The 25,277-nt window shown below is 39.6% G+C and overlaps 2 protein-coding genes across 2 annotated transcripts in view; both read right to left on the bottom strand.

Moving 5' to 3' along the window:
* The window catches only part of clstn2a (calsyntenin 2a), a 195,724-nt gene that overhangs the window by 113,196 nt on the left and 57,251 nt on the right, over positions 1-25,277 (bottom strand). The window lies entirely within an intron of this gene.
* Positions 1-25,277, bottom strand: part of LOC309693307 (GTPase IMAP family member 6) — a 192,516-nt gene that overhangs the window by 150,509 nt on the left and 16,730 nt on the right. The gene's annotated exons all lie outside the window — the stretch shown is intronic.

Raw genomic sequence — 25,277 nt, 5'->3', positions numbered from 1 at the left:
AAGGATGGCATAAATGATACTGTCTTAGTTTGTATAGCTGTACTTGAGAAATTCAATGCACATTTTGGTCACAGTATTACTGCAAAGACATAGTGTAGCCATTTATACATTGCCCTAACAAGTAAAAGATCCCTGGATCCCAAGAGGAAATTCAAATCCCATTGGGAGTACATCAGGGAAAGCAAAAAACAAAAACAAATACAGAGCTGCCTGCTATAGTGATGCCTTGTGAATAAGGGAGGAGCAGAAAGTAACAGCATTACTGCAAAGACTGGTACTTTCATTAGTACAATGCTCTGTTCATTCTACAGTTTATGACCATGTTTATCATAATGCAGTGAGTCACCTCAACAGACAGACTCAGAATGAGAGACGCAAAAGGATATAACCCTCCACTGGAGTGTTGCTTTTTCACAGGTGGCAAAAAGGAGCAATAAAAGTCAAGAAGCGAATAGTGTGGAAAGAAACTGTTGTTTGTTGGATGGAATTTGTGATTCTTTGATAAAGCATTGCAGCAAAGCTGTAAACTACACTTTGACTTCCAGTACTGTGCTGTGCAAAAGTTGCGAGGTCCCCCTTATTTCTTTTCCAGCCACACTTTCTTGTAATTCTTAAAGTTGTCTTAAGCAAAAGTTCTACAGACTTTCAGAAGATCCTTTTAGGTTTTTCTCTGCACATTGGCAACTTTTTCACTCATTTTCAGACCCAAACCCCCAACCCTTTACAGAGTAATTTGTTGCTGCTGTTGTTTTGTTTTAATTTTATTTGTCACATACACAGTCAAACACAGTACGATATGCAGTGAAATGCTTATTGCTTTTAAAGGAAAAATAACCTAACTAAAGGGATGAACCAGTGCGGTGTCTACGCCTAATAGTTAATTTAGCAAAAAGAAAGAAAAATATCTTTAGGAACTGTTACTGGCAGCTTGTTGCAAAACACCATCATTTGTTTGCATTTCATTAGCTGAATTTACAAAAAAGGGCAAACATAACACAAATTGAGAGGCATAAAATTGTATTTTCATACTAACAAGGTGATTCCCAAAGTTAGCTTTGCCAAAAGCTTAGCATAGCTTAGCACTGTGTGCATCATCTCTTTTAAAAATTGAAGGAAATTGAGCAAGTGGAGGACAAAAGAAGCGCCATCTTAAAGTCATGTCCTTAAGAAACTGTGAAAAAATCCAGCAAAGACCTGACATAGAACATGAGAGATGCATCTGGCCCTTCAGTTGATCCACCTATCATCAGCCAAAGCCTCATCAGAAATGGTCGAGGTGGAAGGCTAACTGTCAAGAAGCCATTCTTAAAGAAGCAAAATAGTGAGAAAAAGCTGAGGTACGCCAAATTTCAAAAGAACTGGACTTAAAAAATCAATGACAACAGATCTGAAGGAATTGCCCAAGAAAGTTCTGAAGAATAACAATATTTGGACATATTGACTTTCAAGCTTCTTACAATTGTCTGTTTCCCTGTTTCTTACTCTGTGCATCTCTATTTATTACTATACAATTTCTAGTATAACCACCATGCTGCAAATCACAGGTTAACACAGATCACAATCACACATGCAGGAATTACTGATTTCTTTAAATTGGACATTCTTCTGCTTCATTGCAGCAGGACCTCACAAATACACAGACACCAGCGTGGCACAAGAAAAACCATATGCGCTTGGCCACTTTTGTGTATCCACACACACATACTGCATCTCTGGTGCACAAGTGTGAGTCCCTGCAGGGAGCTGGGATGTCAACCCGACCTTTCAATCCATTGAAGAGGAACACTTTGTCTCATGCCAATGAGCAGATGACATGTCCAGCTGGCAGTGATTTAAAATGCATCAAACTCTTCCTAAAGCTTTTTCGCCACTTTTCATCTGTTTGAACAAATCTTAGTAGTTTTGTCCTACTATCCCATTTTCTGCCCCTACTTGTCACTGAATTGAGAGGACAGGGTCAAAAACTAGAAAATAGGTCTGAACAAAAGAAACACAAATTTAAAGCAACACATTTGATGTGAAGGAGAAAAAACCCAGAGACAAACACACTTTAAGCTTGTGACAAAAGAGTGGCTTATATAAAAGCCTCTGGAACAAGTTTACGGTGCTTTCGAAGCTTTATTTTTTAGATTTATAACATAAAAGCAAGACCTAAGAATCTTCATCTACATGACCTTTTGTGTTAACTCTTCGTCACATTTGTCTTATAATCTTTCATTGTGCTGCCAAGGATCTAATGTTTCTAGATGGCACTCCTACCATGCTGAGAGAGAGTACAGAGTGGATCATAAGCAGTGAAAAATAACCACAGGGATGACATTATTCATGGAAGAAGTGTCATCTTATGCTCATGCAGTAGATAGAAAGCACTGCAGCACACAGCATGACTCTGCTCTGCTGGAATGCGAAAAGAGAAAAGTGGAGGTCTGTTTTCAAGTGGTATTTATGTATCTTTACTTCAGGAACATTTTACTTGTAATGCTGGATCCAATGGTGCATTAACCAGGACATTAAAACACATACACTTTTATGTCCTAATGCAGGTACAGCCTGATCCTTATGTTTTTCAGATTTCCTTGGATTTACTCTTCTGTGTAAAATTACCATAAAAAAGTAGACATGAAATGAACTGAAACAATGTTACAGAGAGACTCTCGAAAGTCATGATAATATTAAAGTGAAGTGCTGAGGTGACTATAAAAATGAGCAGTACCAAAGTGATTCTTCATTCCTGTGTGCCTGCACTAACCATGCATAAATACATATTAATCCATCATGCTCACACAGCATTTCATTTACATTTGAAGATGTCTTCAGTAAGTCTAATAGCAGCCCACAGCCAGTTCAGTTTACTCATGGATGGCAAGTTCAATTTCTAGCTCAAGGTCTTACATTTATCCCAAACAAATTGGGTGGTGGTTGACGCAGCAGAGCTGGGAGTTTTTAAAGGTAGTCTGATATTGGAGCTATATATTAGCAAAATAGCACACATCAGACCATGGAAATGGGCTATTACCAATACTGGCTTTCATGACATGAAGTACTGTAAAGCCATTAGTGATGCATTTAAAGTATTCATCCTTGACATCCTTGTACTGAGCCACAGTAATGAAACAAAAATTGCATTCAAAGAGAAAAGAAAAGAGTCTGGAACAACTTTCTAGAGAAGATCAGCTAAACTACAGCAGCAGCTTTCTATAAGACAATTTCTCAAAGCTGAAAGCAATAAAGACCTGTCTATACTCTCCATTTATGTGTGTTCTTCCAATGTCAATTTCATCGCTAATCCAAGTACCTTGTTGCATGTTTGTACAGACTCAGGAAAAACACAGGAAAAGCACAGGAAAATAAAGATTGTACATTAACACAAGCGGTGTTTCCTTTTTGCTTGATGAGCTGCTATAAACAAACATTGGCTCAGATTCTTGCTGTCATGTAGTCACAGTTTTTCATCCGTAAAAACGTGTCGACGTATCATTAACTGTGTGCATGTGAATCTGCAGTCCAGACTAGTACACACACATATACAAAGGCAATTATAAACTGAGCTAAAAGGGCTCACTTCTAAGCCAGAAAACAGGGACAGACAGCTGTTTTGATTATAATACTCAGTAGTTGATTTTGGAGGACATGTACGTACACGCTGGGTTTTTTTCCCAATGTTTGAGCAATTTCTCCACAAATTTAAGCAAATATTATTGTTGTCATATTCTAGAGTCACCACCTACTTCCTGATCAAGTTCACAGTATATCAATATATCTAATTATCTAATATATCACATGGCAGCAGTTCAGTGAATTTAAGTATGTAGGCATGGTTGAGACGACCTGCTGAAGTGCAGACGGGAAGAAAGGTGACTTTGAACATGGTGTGGTTGAGGGTGCCAGATGGGCTGGTCTGAGTTTTTCACAAACTGCTGATCTACTGGGATTTTCCCCACACATCCATCTCTAGGGTTTACACGTGTTGAAAAAAGAGAAAGAATAAAGTGAACAGCAGTTCTCTGGTTGATGCCAGAGGTCAGAGGAGAATAGCCAGGCTGCTTTGAACTAACAGGGAGGCAACAGTAACTAAAACAACCACTTATTACAACAAAAGCATGCAGAAGAGCATCTTTGAATGTTCACACGTGCAACCTTGACGCATGAGCTATAGCAGCAGAAGACCACACGCGGTGCCACTCCTGTCAGCTAAGAAGTGGAAAGTGGGGCTATAGTTCTCACAGGCTCACTAATATTGGACAATAAAAGATTGAAAAAGTGTTGCCTGGTCTGATGAGTCTTGATTTCTGCTCTGATATTCAGGGTCAAAATGAACATGAAAACATCCTGGCTTGTATCTATAGGTCAGACTGCTGGTAGTGTAATAATATGGGGGATATTTTCTTGGCACACTTCGGGCCTCTTAGTACTAACTGAGCATTGTTTAAATACCACAGCCTACCTGAGTATTGCTGCACTATGTCTATCCCTTAATCACCACAGAGTACCTATCTTCTGATGACTGCTTCCAGCAGGATAACACAGAGCTAAATATCAAACGACTGGCATGAAAAATCAAGACAGTTAGTTGTCGAGCTCCTTAAAATGGTATGTTACGGCACAGAGAAAAAGTCAGTAGTTCACCAAAGTCAGTGGGATTCATGCTTTGCATGTCTAAAATTAAGTTAAAATCATTGTAATAGGCCTGGAGCCCAGACAAAAAACAGTGAACTGAACAACTGAGAGACAGACGCTGCCATCCCCAGACTCAGGCTTCCCTTTAATAAGGTTACATGTGTCAATGGTCACAATGTGCATGGCGTCTTTGGCCACTTCCTGAGATCCATCTGCAGCCATTACAGAATTAGACTTCACATTATGGAAGACTAATTGACTTACTAGAAGAAACAGTCTTAAAGTCGATCTGTGTGTTTAGAGCATTGTATAAAATCTGATATGACAGTAATATAGAGACAGACACAAGAAACAAGATAGTGAGTTCCTGTAAATAACATTAGTGGAAAAGATTATTAACTTGTATCCATCCTGCTATTGAAATCAAAATATCTGTTGTGTTGTCTTCCCCTGGTCACTGAAGCTCATGAAAATATATTACTACAGGGACACAATTGGATGATAATCTATATTTAATTTAAGTCCCAGCTCATATTGTAAGACACTGCGTTAGCGTGCCAGTATTGATCAGTTTAAGTCACGTCAAATCCATTTCTTTTCACTGTGTGTTTGATTACAGGTGAAAGACATCTTTCCTTTGGCGACAGTAGAAAAAAAGGCGAGACTACCAAGAGGTGATAATAATGATAAGAAGAAGTATAAAAGCAGTATAAAATAAGTAGGAGGGCAATACAGATAAAATGAAAAATGCAGAAAGGGATTAAAATGAAAAATGTCTAAGATGGCTTTTACTGATTCTGGAAGGCTTATTCTCTCATTCAGGACACTTTGAATCTGAGGAGCTCCTTTTAGATCTGAGACTTGGTAAAGCTCCTATCAGAGAATCCAGACTGGTTTAGAGTTCATGTGTCTATACAGGAGGAGCTGGCTTAAAATCTCACTCCAACACTGCCCGTCATCGGTGAGGAAAAGTAGAATAATACAAAGATAAAGTAATAAAGTATTACCTGAATGTGAAAACAGAAAAACAAATTCAAATTGAGAGCTAAGAAGAAGAAATTAAAAGGGGGGAGAGAAAGAGATTGACAAGAGAAAAGATAACAGGAGTGGCAGGCAGGAAGGTGGGGTGAGGGAGAAAGAGGGGCAATAAAGTGGTAAAAGAGAGGACAGGCACAGACAGACAGAAGAATAGACTGCTGCCTGTACAACCTTACAAATGTTTCCATTTATTCTCCTATTAAATTATTAAACTGGATTCCTATAGGATGCACTTCCAGAATAACAGCGCCACGTCTCTCGAAGAAAGAGAAGAGGCTTCTGAGTAGGCCAGGTTTTTAAAATACATCCCTGGCATTAAAAAGAAACTGATTATCACTTATTGCTGTCAAAATAAATTAGACTGAGTCTGTTAAAACGATTTCTGATTACATTTGTTGGGGGGGGGAAAGTTCTCAACTCTTCAAATTGTAAAATACTGTTTAAACTATACATTAAATCAGATTTAGTGCTGATTTAAATACATTGCTTCTTTTTTTTTGCCCCATCACCCTGATTCTTGCTTCATTAACAGAACAACAACAAAGACTTGTATCCAATTATTGTTAACTGACTTCATGTTCATTTTACACAAATTAAGGAGCATGCAAGAGCATGTTATTCATATTCTCGCACAAAAGGAGATTACACATTAATTACCCACCTTTGAGAAAACAGCAACGCTGAGACTCTCCCTGACACCACGAGATGTAGCACAATATTTAACACTGTCTTTTAACTCTTGCTTTCTCTAATGAGGCAGTTAAACAAATCATCTTATTTTACTCTTTTATAGCGATGTGTCCATGTGGGAAAGTGTTTATGATGCTGTTAGTTTAACAGTAAAAGCGGGCAGAGAATTAAAACTGTGGACTCAGAGCTTTTCAGCTTGGTTAGAAAGTGATAATTGCTTCAGCGTTGAACAGTGGATCTCATTATATCACACTTCTAACAGTAATTGATGGCAGCTTAATAGCTTAGATATGTAGGAGTTTATGTCTGCTAGTAATAACGCAGCATTAGCAGCCATGATAGACCAGTTCAATCAAAGTCGTTAGTGTGCCTGAAAATATCCACAAAGTTACATTACCTTTATGTATATAATAATACACTTAAAATACTTAATTCATTACTTTATTTTATTATTATGATAAAAGATAATGGACAATATTATTCATATTTTGTATATTTTTTTATTTTCATTTGATTATTTTTCCACTTTTTGAGGAAAAAGATTAATCATTTTGATTAAAAGGCAACATTTGTTGCTTACCCCAAATCTGCAGAGGACTTCAGTGTCTTGCATCTCATTACTTTAGATTTACAGCATAAAACATTTGAAATATTTTGTTTTGGCTCAAACTAATAGCTCATGTGGTACCTGCAGCTAATTAAAAGGCCCTGTTAAAACACTACCTAGAGTAAACATTACACAAAGTTAACAATAGCTTGGTTCAGTTTCAATTAAATTCATTGTGCCGATTCGCAATACTCATCTCCAGAAACTTTATACTGCAAAACACATTATAGGAAGAAATCATGAGCAAGTCCCAGATGAGTTTAGCATCTAGAAAGAGCCCCTTCATGAGCTCATGACACACCAACTCCGATTATAGTTCATTCAGCTGCGTATGTAATACAGTACTTGTTTGCTAATACGTTTTCCAGCTATCTTTAGGCTTAAACTCAGGTTTTCTAGTTACACAAAGGTGATAGTGTCAACACTGAAACGCTATTGATCTTTTCCTGCAGCTAAAAATAACAGGTCCAACATTATCTACACCAGTTCGACTGCTTATTCTAATCAGCCTATAGCGTGTCAACTATTCAATGCTTTCAGACACATAGAGATGGTCAAAACAACCAACTAATGTTCAAACTGAGGATCAGAATGAGAAAAGGGTGATTTAAGGGACTCCGACCTTGGATAGCCGTTGGTGCCAGATGAGCTGGTCTGAGTATTTCACGAACTCCTGATCTACTGGGATTTTGTATTGTATTGTATTGTATTGTATCTTTATTTGTTTCAGACATATAAAACAAAAAACAATATATACACACTACATATATTTTCATTTACAGATACGAATATATATGTAGATATACACACACACACGTATGTGTTCAGATAAACAAAAAATATATAATGAAATAAAACAAAATCGTCTGACATAATGTAACAATGTTTGGTCTGAAAAGGAGTAGGAAGAAGTATGAACATACTTATTAATTCCTACCCCTGCTCAACATCTTATTGATCCCACATAATTCACCTAATTCCCATCATCACATACTCCACACGATACACGAGGAGAACCTATATAAACTTGGCTACCGTGACTGATATAATTTGGATATAATTTGATATTTTTATACATACAATGGGTGATCATCTTTATCGGTATCATATTCTTCCAAAATCAGTTTTCGAAGTATTTTCATGAACTTACTAATTCCTGAGCATTGCTGTAGATCTATAGTAAAACTATTCCACAGTTTTACCCCATAAATAGTGACACAAAAGGTTTTAACCTTTGACCGTGCTTTAAGAATCCTTAGATTCAATTTCCCCCTCAATTCATAGTCTCCATCTCTGTCATAGAACATCCTCTGTATATTTCCTGGTAACATATTGTATCTGGCCTTGTACATAATTTTTGCAGTTTTATATTTTATAAGATCCATAAACTTCAGTATTTTTAATTTCAAAAACATGATGTTAGTATGGTCTCTAAATCCTGCTTTATTAATCATCCTGATTGCTTTTTTTTGAATTTTACATATTGGTTGAAGTGCAGTTTTATATGTGTTTCCCCAAATTTCCACACAGTATTCCAAATATGGCAATATAAGTGAACAATAAAGTACCCGGAGTGATTTGGAAGGCAAAAAATATTTAACTTTACTTAGTACGGAGATGCTTCTTGACAGTTTGGCTTGTATATGCTTTATGTGAGGTTTCCAGCAGATTTTGTTATCTATTATCACACCCAGAAATTTTGTATCCGAAACTTGCTCTATTTCAACATTGTTTACTAATAATTTTGCTCCTGCATCTTTTTTACAATTTCCGAATAACATAAATGTAGTTTTTTCCAAATTTAATGATAGCTTATTTCTATCAAACCATGTTTTCAGTTTAATCATTTCTTGTGTGACAATTTCCAAAAGCTGATGTAAGTTCTCTCCAGCACAAAACATATTTGTATCATCTGCAAATAGAATAAACTGTAGTATATCTGATGTTCTGCATATATCATTGATATAGAGGATAAACAGCTTTGGTCCCAATACTGACCCCTGCAGAACTCCACAAACAATGTCCATACACTCTGATTGATATTCCCCAATTTTCACAAATTGCTGCCTGTCTCTCAAATAACTCTTTACCCATTCTAACACCACTCCTCTAATGCCGTAGTACTCCAGTTTATCAAGTAATATGTCATGATTAATTGTGTCAAAAGCTTTTTTTAGGTCAATGAATACACTAACTATACATTGTCTTTTATCTATATTGTTGGTGATATTTTCGATCAGTTCCATTAATGCCAATGATGTTGATCTATTTGATCTGAAACCATACTGACTATCCGTTATTATTTTGTGTTTATCTATAAATTTGTCAAGTCTATTACTAAAGACTTTTTCCAGTATTTTTGAAAATTGAGAAAGTAGAGAGACAGGCCTATAATTTGTGAATTGGTGTCTGTCACCATTTTTAAACAGTGGTGTTACTTTAGCTGTTTTCATTTGTTTTGGGAATGCACCAGTTTGTAAGGACAAATTGCAAATGTGTGTTAAGGGTTTGGAAATGCCCTCTATCACTCTCTTAACGATTTCCATATCAATGTCGTTTTCTCATACAACCATCTTTATAGAGAATGGTATGAAAAAGAGTAACTATTCAGTTCTCTGGGTGAAAATGCTTTGTTGATGCCAGAGGTCAGAGCATAATAGCCAGACAGCTTTGAGCTGATAGAAAGGCAACAGCAACTCAAATACCAATACAAGAGAATCTGCCAACACAACATGTCCAACCTTGAAGCAGACAGGTTGCTGTATAAAAAACACACCGCGTGCCATTACGGCTTGCTTGAGCTTCAGTATTCAGATGTTTGAGTCATAATTTGCTGTAAATAACATAAAATCCTGCCCTTTTCTTTCAGTGGTTTAGGCTGGTGGAAGTGTAATAGTGTGGAGGATGTTTTCTTGGACTTGGACTTTGGGCCTTTTAGTGCCCACTGAGCATCGTTTACATGCCACAGCCTACCTGAGTGCTGCTGACCATGTCTGTGCCTTTATGACCACAATGTATCCATCCAGCAGGATAACGAACCATGTCACAAGGCTCAAATCAGCTGGTTTCAACATGGCAATATTAAAAGAAACAGCGACTGTGTGACTCTATCATGTCCATATGGACCAAAATCTGGGAAGTTTTCCAGCACCTTGCCAGAAATATTCCAAACCAGTACTAGCAAGTGCTCAGCGAGTGTATTTTAACTTCTAACCTCTGACCCCTCCTCTTCTCTGCTTTGACTATTGGACATGGCATTACTTTTAACTTCACATGTACATGAGAACCACAAAACATGGTCACTCTATTCAAAAGGCATGTCATAATATATACTAATACCTGATAGTTTTCATAGCCTCAGCAAGTCTTTAATCATTTGAAACTACTTGGAAATGATTGCTAGTGTTTCACCTCTAGGAATATATACATATAGTTGCACTTCCTATAATAAGATTTCCCCATAGGTATAACATTCTTGGAAAGTATTCAAACCCAGAGGGACAATACACAAGCAAAATGCATTACTTGGTATGTAAATTAAGCAACTCAGAGATTCATCAGTGGGTTCAGGAGACAGCTCTTGGAAACACCGACACATAAACGAATGCAAAAGTTAAATTCAGAGAAGGGAACAGCACCAGTAGATTAGACATAAGAAACTCCAATGCCAAAGAGACAGCATGACTACATTAGGTCTATAAGTACTGTGAGCATCGGTGGTGAGTTTTACAGTCCCACTGCTGAAGTGTAAGCTGCAGTTAGCAAGTACAAAAGTAATTAGGCATATTGACTGCAGCATCTAAGCTGTGCACTCAAAGCAAAAGTGGGTCGTAGATGATCAACGCTTCATTTTCAGAGCATTAATTCTCCTCAATTACATTCTCTCAGGACCTTTCTGCCTTGTACAGTTGGATTTCCAGGCAATATTGTTGTTTTTTAGTATTGTTGATTTTTCCTTAACTCATTAAAACAGCCATAAACTCTGGTCTCCATCAACCAGAAAACATAAACTCCCCCACAACAGTAGTTGTGAATACAATTAGTTCACGGAAATATTGATCGGATTTAGCTGTCCCCACAATTCCATTAAGACAATGTGATGGTTGCTTTCAAGTCTTAACAGCAGTATGTGAGATACAGATGTGCCATAATTGCTCTGTAACACACAATCCCTTCTCTGTCTGCTGCTGACTTCATCAAAATGAACTGATACAGGGGGGAAAAAGCCTCTTATTTTCTGCACACAATGCCTATAGGCATTCAAAAGAAACAACTGAAGAGTTGTGGTATTTGGACAGATGATTGTGCGATTGGAAAATAAAATAAAATGATAAATTTAACTTGAAAATGATAAATTTGAGATGAAAGGTTTCAATTTCTGGAGGATCTAAAAAGTGTGCAGGACCCTATGGAGAGATTACAGGGAGTGTGTCGGTGGGGTTATTTTGGAGTATTTTTGCTTCAAACAATTATAAAAGAGATAAATGAGATAAAATGTTGCTATGCTGCATTCATATCTTTTGCTTTGCCCGTACTAGAAAACCAGGGCACCCCTTTTCTTTACAGTGGACTGCTTCTGCTAGTCTTTCATTTATCTAGAGGAAGCAGAAGTTGCTATAAAGTTCAGGTGAACCTATGGAAAAACTGCAATGCTTCCTGGGCCTCATCACCCCCGTCTGCACCTGCAGACCTTCCATTATAGATGATGCAGCGAGGACCACATGTTACCCATTTGGGAAAGCTTGTTGTTTGAGCCTCGTTCCTCCCCAGATAACCCTATGGCCCAACAACCTCCACTGTTATTTATTCTCATTGATTTATTTGGCTTTCAGCTGAATTGCATTTTAAATTCAACTGTTAGAGAGAGAGAGTTTACAAAGTTCAACGAATGTGATATTTCCAAAGTTAATGAGTAATCATGACCTCAACACTGCCCAAATAATAAGTAATATAATTATAGGTAAACATGAATATGTATTTGTCATAACTGAGGATTCCTAGTGTGCAAATCTAATGAAATAAAATATTATTCACTTTTTAAACAGAAAATAGAAACCACTGCTTTTCATGCTGGCAATATAATATTTACCAGTCTAACCACAAGAAGCAAAAAGGTACACCACAGACTGAAGGCCAGCCTTGACGGTAAAGACCCAAGGCATCAAATGACTATAAAAAGCATGGCACATAAGATGCTAGGCATCGTAATCATTCAAAACCCAAGCAAGCAAACCTTCAACTTCATGAAAGCAAGCCATCTGTCTGAAAGTTTCAGGGTATCTTGGAGGTCAAAGCAGCTATCAAGCCAGCTTCTGTATGTACTTCATCATAAATACCATCGAGCTCTGTGCCAAAAGGATATGATCATCATTACAATTTAAGTTAACATTTGCTTAATGTTTTAGTTACTTTAAGCTGGGGCATTTCAGGACACTGCAGAAAGATAGATACTCAGGGGATCTCAAAATGCCAACTGTTTGCCTTTAGAGCGCTTGGCATTCACTACAGGGAATATTAAGCCTCGCTAAAAGAAACTCAGTCTTCCTGCCTTCCAGACCCACACTCACTAATAAACCCTATTTGTTTTCTTTCTGGTTGCGCCTTGTTATTAATCATTTGTTGATTTACAGTATAATGAGAGAAGGAGGGAGCACGTGTTAAATAATCAACAAAGGCCGACTGATTCGTTTTTGCAGGAAAACGGAAAAGATGCAGCGCTCTGAGTGACAGCACACTGACGATTAGTTTCACGGAGCGGGCCAAGGAAGAGGCACAGGGCAAGTATTGAAAAGTGAAAGTGGAGTGGAGGACAACAAAGAGATAACAGAGGAGGGGATGAGGACAGTGGCGGAAGGAGAAGGAGGGAGGAGGCGATATCTCCATTAACAGAAAGCAGCAGGAGACGAGAGGAGCCACGGTGAGGAGGAATGGATGGCAGTGTGACGGACCGGATTCAATTAGAAACAGTTCCACTTTTGCAGACTTTGGATTCATGTGATGATCAGCCAACATAAAGAGTCTACAGTTTGCACTTAGTTCAACACCCTTCAAATGCAACAATCTGCTAAACGTCAAAAAACGTTAAATGAAAATTTCACACCTTGACTGGCTGGAATGAATGATTCCTCCATCTGTTCAGGCCTAGATTTGCACATTCAATAGAACTTTTAAGCCTGCTTTCCACTGAAGGTGTGAAAAAACGTGTTTCAGCACTTTTAAATGTGGTGGACTGGTTACATTTTCCACTGTGAAAAAACAAACAAACAAACCCCCCCCCCCCCCCCCCCCCCCCCCACACATGGGACAACAAGGCGAATACGAAATGCCAGCATATCACAGGAGTAAACTCATTTCATTTCCTGGTTCTTCCTGGTGGAAGCATCAAGTTTGCATTACCAAAATCACTCGCAGGAATGTAATTCTCTTGTGAGTCTTTTGAAATCATGGGTTTCTGCTTTGTTGAGGTGTTTTGTGTTGCTGTCAGCAAGGCCATTTCAGTGCAGACATTTTCTGAAGTTGTGGGGTTTTTCTTTGAGGAAAATAGAGGCTGCTGATGCTTCAAAAAATGCACTGACTGACGCAAAACAGGCCAAACCGTCTGGCCTCTCGTTCACATTTTGTTACGCTGAATAATAACTTTTATTTCCTTTCTTAGAAATATTATAGAAAAAAGTGATAATAACAAATATACCAATGTGTTTTAACCTCAGTTATAGATGCCTGGGAAGAAAAAGAGTTACAGTTGTGAACTTATTCGAAAACCCAAACAAAATTATGATTATATCACATGTGCAGAACACTTTTATAATCAACTAGCAGGCTCCACTGTGCCATATAAGCTCACTGATCACCACAAACGAAACAAAGTCTCCCTGCTCTGCCAGGATAATCTGACATTTAAAACTCCGAGTGAATCCACTCATGAAAGTTGTACTCCGGCAGACATCTGTTTGGTTGCTGCTGCTCTCGTCCTTTTTAGTGCCGATTTACACTTTAGAGGCATCAGCTGTGAGTCTGACTGTCTTGATTCTTGCCGTCTGTCTCAGATCTTTTGTCTGTCACTGTCTGCTGCGGTAAATATGTCATCTAGAGCCATTTAACCGTGGCTTTACTTTGCTTGCCGTCTCTCATTCTCACTACCTGTCACTGTTATCAGGGAAAAGATGTGAACCGTCAGTCTGATCATTTTGTTTGGGGTTTTTTCTTCCTGAGAAAGGTGAGGGCCACAAACCTAATATTTAACATACATTGGAAATCCATGTTTACAGGTGGTGACAGATTTTAAAAATAGAGCTGCCAAACATTAAAATTCTGAACAAACTTAGAATCATTTTCTGGGCTTGGAGCTTCATTAACAAACTGTAAGTTTGTCAAACCCTTCCCTGCATCCCTCAATTCAGAAACATTTTAATAAAAGGTCAGCACGATCACATGAGCAAACTTTAGTACTAGACTTTAATTTTACTCCATAAGCTTTTTTCCCGTGGTCCCTCGCAGCCTACCTGTAGTGTAGCAGACCTGCACTCACACACCTTCCACTCACAGAACAATGCTGGTGTTAATTGTCCAAAAAGAAAATCTAGTGACAATGTCATTAATTTGGCAACAATGAAAAGAAGTAAATATTTGAATAGTCTAGCTCTAATGTGATTTAAGACCAAGAAAAACGCAGCAGACAGCACTAAAGTGTTTCTTAAGGATTTTTTTTAAATTTAAAAACAAAGTGTACAACAGGAACTTAACTAGCCACCTTCAACCTGCTTCCTTGTGGCCTGTCAGTTCAGTTTCCTTTCGACAATCACCAAAATCTACACGCCCACCAGAGGAATAATGGATTGAAAAGAGCAGGAAGTATGTTACATATGTCCGGGCAGCAAGATGTCTGATTCAATTACAGCGAAAAAATCTGTTCCAATAGTGCTCTAACAAGAGGGAGCAGGAAATTACTTCCACTGGTGTCCTCAATACAGCTCATAGAGCAGTGCAGTGACTACATGAGAAGGTCTCAAAGGGGTTAGTCTATTCCCTTTGTGTAAAAGATGAAAATACATCCTAAAGCTACCACTTCCTATTCTTCTGCAAAGAGCATGCAGTTATTTTTGGATTAAACAGTATAATGCACATGACATTACACATGCAGTTAATTATAAAATGATCTCCAGTGTAAATGTGAATATTTCTCCGGAGCTGCTGACTGCTCGCTGTTGTAATAAAAATTAAATTTGCTGTCACGGGTCATGTGGGTGCCATTAGAGCGATATAAAAAAAAATGTGTCCACAAAGCATCCTTCTCAAGGAAACAACACGTTCCTCGGCTTAACTTGAGACATGCTTTTTTTCTATAAGTTTATCCATCCATATTCAATCAGATTTCAAAAATATGGGTGGAATTCCTTCAGAAGGCACATGTCAGCTTAAAGGACTTTAAATATAAAGGTGTAACATGTGGCTGGAAAATAGTTGCAAATCCACGTTATGGTACTGTGGATAAAGACTGAGAAATCACCCCAGGGAGGTTAAAGTTGCTGGCAGAGGCACTTTTAAAGCGAGAGAAAAGCTTTAGTCATGGCTGAAGGGGCCTATAAGCCCCTCTAGAAAAGTACGAGTGTGAAAAACAGTTACTTTCCACAGAGGACTCATTTCGTACGCACAAATGTGCATGCCAACACACCAACACACAGTAACTTAACAAAACAGACTTAGTAAATACTGCACCACTGGGAAAGAAGGGTTTAGAGCTTTTAAGTACAATTTTAGCACTATTTCTCAAAAGTCTTCTGGTCATAATTATGTGTAATGGTGTCTTTTTTTCAGCAAAGGACTAAAATAATCAGCGTGTAAAAAATTTTTTTCCTCCCTGTCTCATTGCTGAGCAACACGCTGATGCTGAAAAACAGAAAATGGACATTGATTCAAACTAAGCTGTCAGCTTCTCCCTCTGTGTGCGAGCGTGTGGATTTTATTTCACTTCTGCTGTCCTTTTTAAAACCTACACACCCTCATCGTGGAAATTTGGGACTTACATGCTGAAGACCTGTCATGATAATAAAATCAGTCTGGAGTTCACTGTTAAGTTAAGCAATACGTATTGGCCCTAATTTGGGGAAAAAATATGAGTGAAAGAGACAGATCACAGTGTGGTGCGGTTAGTGCGTCTTCTAAGCTTGATTTGATCAAATTTAGAAGACGCACTACTTAATATTTTGTACCACAGTGACTATAATGAACAAACAGTTTTAAAATTCTCAGTGTAGAGAGACAAAATAGTAAAACTCATTCCATTTTATATGGGAAATACTAAGAGAGACATGCATTACATAGATTTTACATTAAACTGACTGAAAAGTTATCCAACTTGCATTTCAAACAAACGTTTCTGTCACTTCTGACTGATTCGTGTTTGCTTGGTTTCTTTCATTTGAACAATAATCAGCCTACGCATTTGACCCCTGGGGCCTAATAGCTTGGGGGGGAAAGCATTTTATAGGCAGAATAATTGCAGTCAGAGTTAATGCAAAGATGAAAGAGAGCACAGATTGCCCTGCTCAGGCCAAAAATGTTTCAACTTCAGCAAATAAATGAAGCTTTAGGTTAGTGGAAAGGCTGGTGATGTGTTTAATATCTGTAAAGCTGTTTGGGTTTAAAAAAACTAAAAACAAGGCAAAATCCTTAGGTTATTGTCTAGATCCTGAATTGATCTGGAGAGAAAAGTACTCTGAATCACTCCGACATATTCACGTATTGACCCTCACATGATCCTGGTACAGTCTCCTCTAATAAATCACAAGTTCAAACAACACAGTCAGTGTCACAGCCACACAGTCGCACATGCACTGCAGTCCTAACGTTTTCTAGACATTACCAGATGAAGGTACATGTCAAACAGGCCGATATGACTGTCTGTCTGATGCACAGTAAATACGCAGGGAGTGAATGTGTGCCACCTCATGACCGCTCTAAATGCCAATACTGGCCAAAAACAGACTTCTGACGATGTCTCAACTTGGATCTGCAGACATTGTTGGATATTCATGTGTGAAGGAGACGTCAGTCAGCCATCTGACAGATACAGAGCATCCTGCCTCATCTAGTGAATGAGAATGAATGTTATGACCTAGAGAGACAGTCCACTTGGTGACTTCCTTATCATTAATCTGTAATGCACTTAAGCACATTTCAAAAATCAGTATAGTGCTGGGCATGTGTCCTGTATCTACAAATGCTTGGTCATGTGTTGTGTGTTGGTGTTGCTATGGATATGCGATCCAAAAAGGTAAACAAAGGTGACCACCGAGACCAATACAGGTATATTTAATGATTTTATTTTTTTCTTGGAGAAGAAGTATTAAGTTTTAACCTGGTTTCAACTCTGTGCTTTTTTTATGTTCACTTCAGCACTACTTGTTTTCCAAAGGCCCATTTCTCCATGCTTTCATAATAAACACTGCAGATACTATGTGGAGCCATTAGCACTGGATTGAGGCGCACACTATTGGAAAACTATTTTCTTAATCTGTTAATAAATATTTTAGTATTTCCTTCGCTCTCTGTCTCCCTCTCTTTTTATACCTGTACTTTATGCCTCCAGAATACAAACACACAGGCTAACTCACACAGCCTAAGGCTACATCCAAACCACCATGGTAGAAAGAACCTGGGGTGATGGCCTATTGACTGATAGAGTTCAAGCAGTCCATGTAACTCTTGGTGGTTAGCCAGTCATTTCAGCAACAGCCTTGGGCAAACTTCTACTACTCTGTGTGTGTGTGTGTGTGTGTGTGTGTGTGTGTGTGTGTGTGTGTGTGCGTGCGTGCGTGCGTGCGTGCGTGCGTGCGTGCGTGCGTGCGTGCGTGTGTGTGTAACCTGTGTTCTTTGCTGCAGACGGATGGAAAGCCCAGAAGATTGTGAGGGTGACTGGTAGGATGTATGACGCAGATAAAATGGGCCAAAACCAAACAGCACAACAGACAGAACCTATTGTCTGCTCTGCATCAGCGCCGACTAGCATCAGAGTTTGGGTGAAAGGGGTGCTGCATTCATATATGTAATTAGTATGGCAAAACACAGTGGTGGTGTGTTAAATAAAAAGAGTATAAATTGTAAATGGAATTGAAGGAGAGCTTGATGAGTAAGTGGAACAGAGACCAAGAAAGAAAAGGACATAAAAATGAAAGTGAATGTACAGTAACTGCAAAGAGACGGAAAGATTGGAGGGTGGGGGGATTTGTTACGGACCAGAAGCTAGAGCAGCAGATAAATCACCACCACCTCAGGGCACCAGAAGGAGGGGAGGGAGTTCAAGCTATGCCTCATGTTTTTAGATGATCCAATAGATGATGCAAAATTTAATACACAATAAAATGTGGACAAGGGAGACATTATTCTGATGTCTAGTCCAATCCAATTTTATTTATAGAGCACCCTTTACAACAAAGTCTGACAAAGTGCTGTACAAAGTGCCAAAACACTGCAGAAAAATCATCAACAACAACATTAAGATTAGGACGTGTTTTAAAAATCGCCATCCTAACATGTGCGGGGGGATCATACCACAATTTAGGGGTAATAACTGAAAAAGCTGAACCCCCCCTCTCGGTTTTCAGCTGGGTTTTTGGGACTGACAGGAGCAGCTGATCCATGTAATACAAGACAACTGGATCACACTGACATCCCTGACTTCTAACCTGAAACTGCCACTGATCCAGTTATTATACATTGTCAGGTGTCACATGAAAAGAGTTAAAAGACTAGGATTATATATAAAAATATCAGGAACCCTCGTGTCATAGCAGTAAGAGACTTCAATCTTTTTACACTATCTTAAGTAGACACACTGATGCATTTAATCCATATGACCACATGCTGCCACTACTCCCTTTAGCCTTAAGTACCAACACAGATAAGAGCACACACTATTAGGGCCTTAACCTCAATAGAGGATGACGCACACAAACACTCTCTCTCACACACTGGCGCACAAACACAAACCAGTAGAAAACTTAATAGGCTTGTGAATGCACCCTGCTAGGTCAGTAAAAGACTGCAGACTGTTTGTGTACACTGTGTTTGCCCGAGACGTACACATGCCATTATTCATCCCCTTTCTCAGCAGGTTTGGCCTTTCATGTCTGCATAATGTACAGAAAGGTCCATTAATCCTTATGTTGATAGTAAAACTATATGGCAAATCTATGGGTTTATGCTGCCACTGCACTAAAATATTGTATACAAACCTCCAGGCAGTAAAACCCTTTTTATTTTGATTTTCATATTCGGTACAAAGAAGAACCAATAAAAAGAAAGTATATTTTGCAGTTGTTGTTAAACAAGTTCAAGTTTGCAAAGATGGCCAATGCCGCCTTGTTTCAGAGCCATTTGTGGAATCCCACAAAGCACCGTACACTTCTAGTGTAACTACCCTTTCTGCAAGTAACCTTTTCTTGTGTAGCCAAGTCTACTGACTCTAGCTAAAGTGTGATGACAGGTTTTCTTCAGCCATATGCTAATGTTAATAGCTGGGAACACTTGTGCTCAAGTAACAGGCACATCTCTTTTCAGAGCTCCTCTTTTATTTTTTCAAGAATAATTTGTGACTTGATTTATAGTCGTTTAATGATATGCTCTCTAGAAGAACTCAACAGAGAAACGTATAGAGTTGAGGTCTTCTTCAAGTTTGAATTAACTGCAAGCCAAAACTGTTGGTCAGAAATGTCTTTTGCCATCAATCTTAAACTTATAGCTTTTGGTTAAGTAAGCAAGAAAAGAAGAAGAAAAAAACACCACAGAGGCTCTGAAAATGCAGGACTTATAGGTGCTGTATTTACTAAACAGTTAATACAACATTTTTGTAAATCCACCTGCATTAAAGCATAAATTCTACACTTCTATCATACCTTTATAGTTTGATTTAAAATGCAAAGTGATCGAGTATATTACAAGATTGCAAAAAATAAATAAATAAATAAATAAATATTAAAAAAAACTTGTGGCCCCCAGTGCTGAAGAAGATGTACCTGTGCTATTATTTTGAAAATCCTAGGCAACTTCCTTCTTGAGTTATTGGCTTCACAAGACTTTCAGAAAAACTGACCTCTGACCTTGACCTTGAGGTCAGTGAACTAAGATTTGAACTTGTCCAAGATTTTTAGCAGATGCACTTATGGTATCAATTTCAAAACCCTACATTGCCTCGTTGTCAAGTTGTCACATTCTCAAACTCGGATGTCCATGCCATCCACCTACCCAGCTGGGTGACAACAACAATACCCTATCAGCCTTTTACAGCTGAGGGGTAAATGTGTCATCCTCTAAATACTTGTGGAGCAGAGCCGGCGTGGCTTCTTTAGGTTTGAGACTTAATGTTGGTATTGCTCCTGTCAGAGAATCCAAATTGGTATAGTTTTAACATCTCCATAGAGTGGCTGGCCTTGTGCACACACACACACGTGTACAATATGTGTGCACACGAGAGAGAAAGTAGATGAGACAAAAGAGAGGCAGGGAGGTTGGGCTGAGGATGAGCCAGCTAAGATCTATGAGCTGTCAGTAACACTAATCAGGCTTTTCTCCAGCACTTTTCATCACCAGAAAGCGGGCACTGACCAGCAGTTGGTCAGCCAACTAAACAGGCTGCCATGGCTACGGCGCTGGTTCAACTTTCCAGTCATAACAATGATGAAAGCCAACTGATTGAAGAATCATCAATCACGTTTAAGTTTTGTTGTTATTTTAGCTGTGTTTTCTTCATTTTGAAAACTGTGCATGTCTGTCCTGAGAATGGCTGGTTGCATTTTAGGTGTCATCCCTGTTAAAAAGACAAACGACCACACGGGGAACATTAGGACGGTTTGAGGCAGTACCAGAGTCTTCCAATAATAACATGATAAATGGAGGATGAACTAACAACGTGAGAATGTAACAGAATGCTGTTTATGTTAAATACGCACACACACTGATTTCTAGTATAAAATCTCAAGAAAAGGCAATCAGCAGCTCCTCAGTGACGCCGAACTCAAACAGCTGAACCACATTCATGTTCTTGTTGTTCTAAGGTTGATTCATATCCAAAACCTCTGCTTCCCCCAGCTGCCCTTACATTCACTTTCAATCTTCCACATTTTGCATCTGACTTTGTCAAAGTTGTCCGAATTACAGTCGAAAGAATATGTCATTGGAATAAAAAGGCATGGGGGAGGAGGAGTGGGGGCCAAAGTAATCAAGGGAGCTAAAAAGCGTGAAAGTACCATTACTCATAATGCCATATACACATTTGAAAGATAAATGACTGCAATCCAATGGCAGCCCTCTAATACTGGATCCAGTTGGGTGGAAAGGAAGAGAAAAACCTCCTTCCTTACCATGCTAGCGTAGCTTTACATAATTGGAGCATAAATGTATATATATATATATATATATATATATATATATATATATATATATATATATATATATATATATATATATATATATATATATAAAAAACACCCAGCACGCCCCTGCGGGCGGTTTATCCTTCAAGCTCGGGTCCTCTACCAGAGGCCTGGGAGCTTGAGGGTCCTGCGCAGTATCTTAGTTGTTCCCAGGACTGCGCTCTTCTGGACAGAGATCTCCGATGTTGTTCCCGGGATCTGCTGGAGCCACTCGCCTAGCTTGGGAGTCACCGCACCTAGTGCTCCGATTACCACGGGGACCACCGTTACCTTCACCCTCCACATCCTCTCGAGCTCTTCTCTGAGCCCTTGGTATTTCTCCAGCTTCTCGTGTTCCTTCTTCCTGATATTGCTGTCATTCGGAACCGCTACATCGATCACTACGGCCGTCTTCTTCTGTTTGTCTACCACCACTATGTCCGGTTGGTTAGCCACCACCATTTTGTCCGTCTGTATCTGGAAGTCCCACAGGATCTTAGCTCGGTCATTCTCCACCACCCTTGGGGGCATCTCCCATTTTGACCTCGGGACTTCCAGGTTATACTCGGCACAGATGTTCCTGTACACTATGCCGGCCACTTGGTTATGGCGTTCCATGTATGCCCTGCCTGCTAGCATCTTGCACCCTGCTGTTATGTGCTGGATTGTCTCTGGGGCATCTTTACACAGCCTGCACCTGGGGTCTTGCCTGGTGTGATAGACCCCAGCCTCTATGGATCTTGTACTCAGAGCTTGTTCTTGTGCTGCCATGATTAGTGCCTCTGTGCTGTCTTTCAGTCCAGCTTTGTCCAGCCACTGGTAGGATTTCTGGATATCAGCCACCTCCTCTATCTGCCGGTGGTACATACCGTGCAGGGGCCTGTCCTTCCATGATGGTTCCTCGTCTCCCTCCTCTTTCTTGGGTTTCTGCTGCCTGAGGTATTCACTGAGCACTCGGTCAGTTGGGGCCATCTTCCCAATGCATCCTTGGATGTTTGTTGTCTCATCCTGGACTGTGGTGCTGACACTCACCAGTCCCCGGCCCCCTTCCTTCCGCTTAGCGTACAGCCTCAGGGTGCTGGACTTGGGGTGAAACCCTCCATGCATGGTAAGGAGCTTTCTTGTCTTTATGTCAGTGGCTTCTATCTCCTCCTTTGGCCAGCCTATTACCCCAGCAGGGTACCTGATCACGGGCAGGGCGTAGGTGTTGATGGCCCGGATCTTGTTCTTACCATTCAGCTGACTCCTCAGGACTTGCCTGACCCTCTGCAGGTACTTGGTGGTTGCAGCTTTTCTAGCAGCCTCTTCATGGTTCCCATTCGCCTGTGGGATCCCCAGGTACTTGTAACTGTCCTCTATGTCTGCAATGTTGCCTTCTGGTAGTTCAATCCCCTCAGTTCTGACTACCTTCCCTCTCTTTGTTACCATCTGACTACACTTCTCCAGTCCGAACGACATTCCAATGTCATTGCTGTATAGCCTGGTAGTGTGGATCAGTGAATCGATGTCTCATTCACTCTTGGCATACAGCTTGATGTCATCCATGTACAGGAGGTGGCTGACAACTGCTCCGTTCCGTAGTCGGTATCCGTAGCCAGTCTTGTTAATGATCTCACTGAGGGGGTTCAGGCCTATGCAGAACAGCAGTGGGGACAGAGCATCTCCTTGGTAGATCCCGCATTTGATGGTGACTTGTGCTATGGGCTTGGAGTTGGCCTCTAGTGTTGTACGCCACATCCCCATTGAGTTCCTGATGAAGGCTCTTAGGGTCCCGTTGAGCTTGTACAATTCTAGGCATTCCAGTATCCAGCTGTGGGGCATTGAGTCATAGGCCTTCTTGTAATCAATCCAGGCAGTGCACAGGTTGGTCAGTCTGGTCTTGCAGTCTCGGCTGACTGTTCTGTCTACCAGTAGCTGGTGTTTTGCGCCTCTGGTATTCTTGCCAATTCCTTTCTGTGTCCCGCTCATGTATTGACCCATGTGCCTGTTCATCTTAGCCGATATGATGCCTGACAGGAGCTTCCATGTGGTACTGAGGCAGGTTATTGGTTGGTAGTTGGAGGGGACCGGTCCCTTCTTGGGGTCCTTGGGGACAGGACCGTCCGAAATGCGCAAACATACATGGAAATGCAGTATATACAGCAGAAACAGAGCTTGAAAGTCAATATTTGGTTTTTATTGGTTTATTCTTTTATTTACTTATTATTTATTTTATTTATTTTATTTATTCAACTCATTTGCTCATCTGTTGAGTTAGGTGCCTCTTTTATTCTTCACTGACTCATAGGTCAGTAGAAAGGGGCTTTACGAGCAAACAAAAACATTCCTCTGAAAATGAAAAGAGAACTGTTTCTCAAGACAACTTTATATGAATACCCAAAGTCTGGCTCCTTGGAAGTAAAATAGATAGAAATGGGGGATAGCTAAAGACGTTTGTACAGTATTTTATTTTATATAACATACAGCTTTAGCTGTGTTCCACTTTTTGTGTATGTTACAGCTATTTTCTCTGCCTTAGGCTGCACGGTACAGTATCTATGACTAGACGTCGGTATAAGCAACATGTGATGGGATAAGACAACCAACTGACGCAGTAGAGTGCAGGCATGACAATGCGCTACTTTGCCTCAAGGCCTCTTCCTAAGAAAGTTACATATTGAAGGAATGTAATCTCAAATACAATTTATTTTGACAGTTTAGTCCAAATATGTTCTCTGTGTTCAAATACACTGCTTGAACCACACAGTAGTTGCAACACGCCAGGAGTTGTGTGCAGCGTTATCTCAGATTCCTGCGCACTGAACACATCACTTGTGCTCAGCATGACTCAAAAAGGCAGTGAAATACAACCAGTACTAATGAGTTTTTAAAACTGGACTCTGCTCTTCATTTGCTTGTGTCAAGCAAACTAATTTCCTCCAGCAATTATAGTGATTTTTACAGATACAGTAAAAACACAGAAAACAACAAATTTGACTCGAGGCAGATAGAGGACCTATCTGCACACTGTGCAAACTAAGCCTGTGCTATATAAAGAAATAGTGGGTGAAGGAAAAAAAAGGTTAAGAGAGAGAAGGAAAGGTTACATCAACGAGACAGAACACAATCACCCTATTCACACACAGCAAAGAATGATAACAGCTACCTGAACCCATGGGCAAAAGGGTTAAATAGCAACAAGTCATAACTTCTGCCCTGCTCCTTATTCAATAATGCAAAAACCAGAGCTGTTTTATGTGTAATCAACATGGATGGTAGGCTGAGGCCCGGAAAGCATCCTATGCAGTTGCAAAAACCCCGTGGCCTCTATTCTGTTCCCCCTGTCTTAACTTGTTTGACACTATTTTTCTTCCTGGCATGCAATTCAAAGTGTGAAAATATTTCTAAATATGCCTTGCACTTAATAACAACAGCCTTCCTCTCAGGAACAATAAAAAAAGGGACTGGAGTGGCATTTTATAGCATTTTTCTAAACTTATTGACCACTCAGAGCGCTTCACACTACATGCAGCTTTTACACAGTACTTTAGTGCATCCACATTCAAAGATATGCTCAAATGAAAACCTCATGTTTTTGTAGGTTTAACACTCAGAAGCACGCTGGGTCCAAAAACACTACTAACGTCATTTAGAGTATTTGTCATGGATTGTGTAACACGGGTTATAAAAAGCAGTTTCTCTTGACATGGGCATATGACACATTCACACACCTCGCAGTGTGATTGTACTCCCTTGGCATTTTTCAAAAGTTGTTTAGCTGCTCAGAAAGCTGTGGGAGTCGGGGAGAAAGGTAACAATTGCCAACAGCAACAAACTTTGACACAAAGAAAGTCGAAGTATAAAGAAAATCAGAATCAGAATCAGAATCTTTATTGTCATTGTCATGAGAACAACGAAATTAAGAATGGTCCCCGATC

The sequence above is a fragment of the Aulonocara stuartgranti genome (assembly GCF_965226115.1).
Source record: "Aulonocara stuartgranti genome assembly, chromosome: 18".
Classification (NCBI taxonomy): Eukaryota; Metazoa; Chordata; class Actinopteri; order Cichliformes; family Cichlidae; genus Aulonocara; species Aulonocara stuartgranti.
The sequence above is the reverse complement of the archived record's forward strand: the minus strand, read 5'-3'. Positions and strand labels throughout refer to the sequence as shown.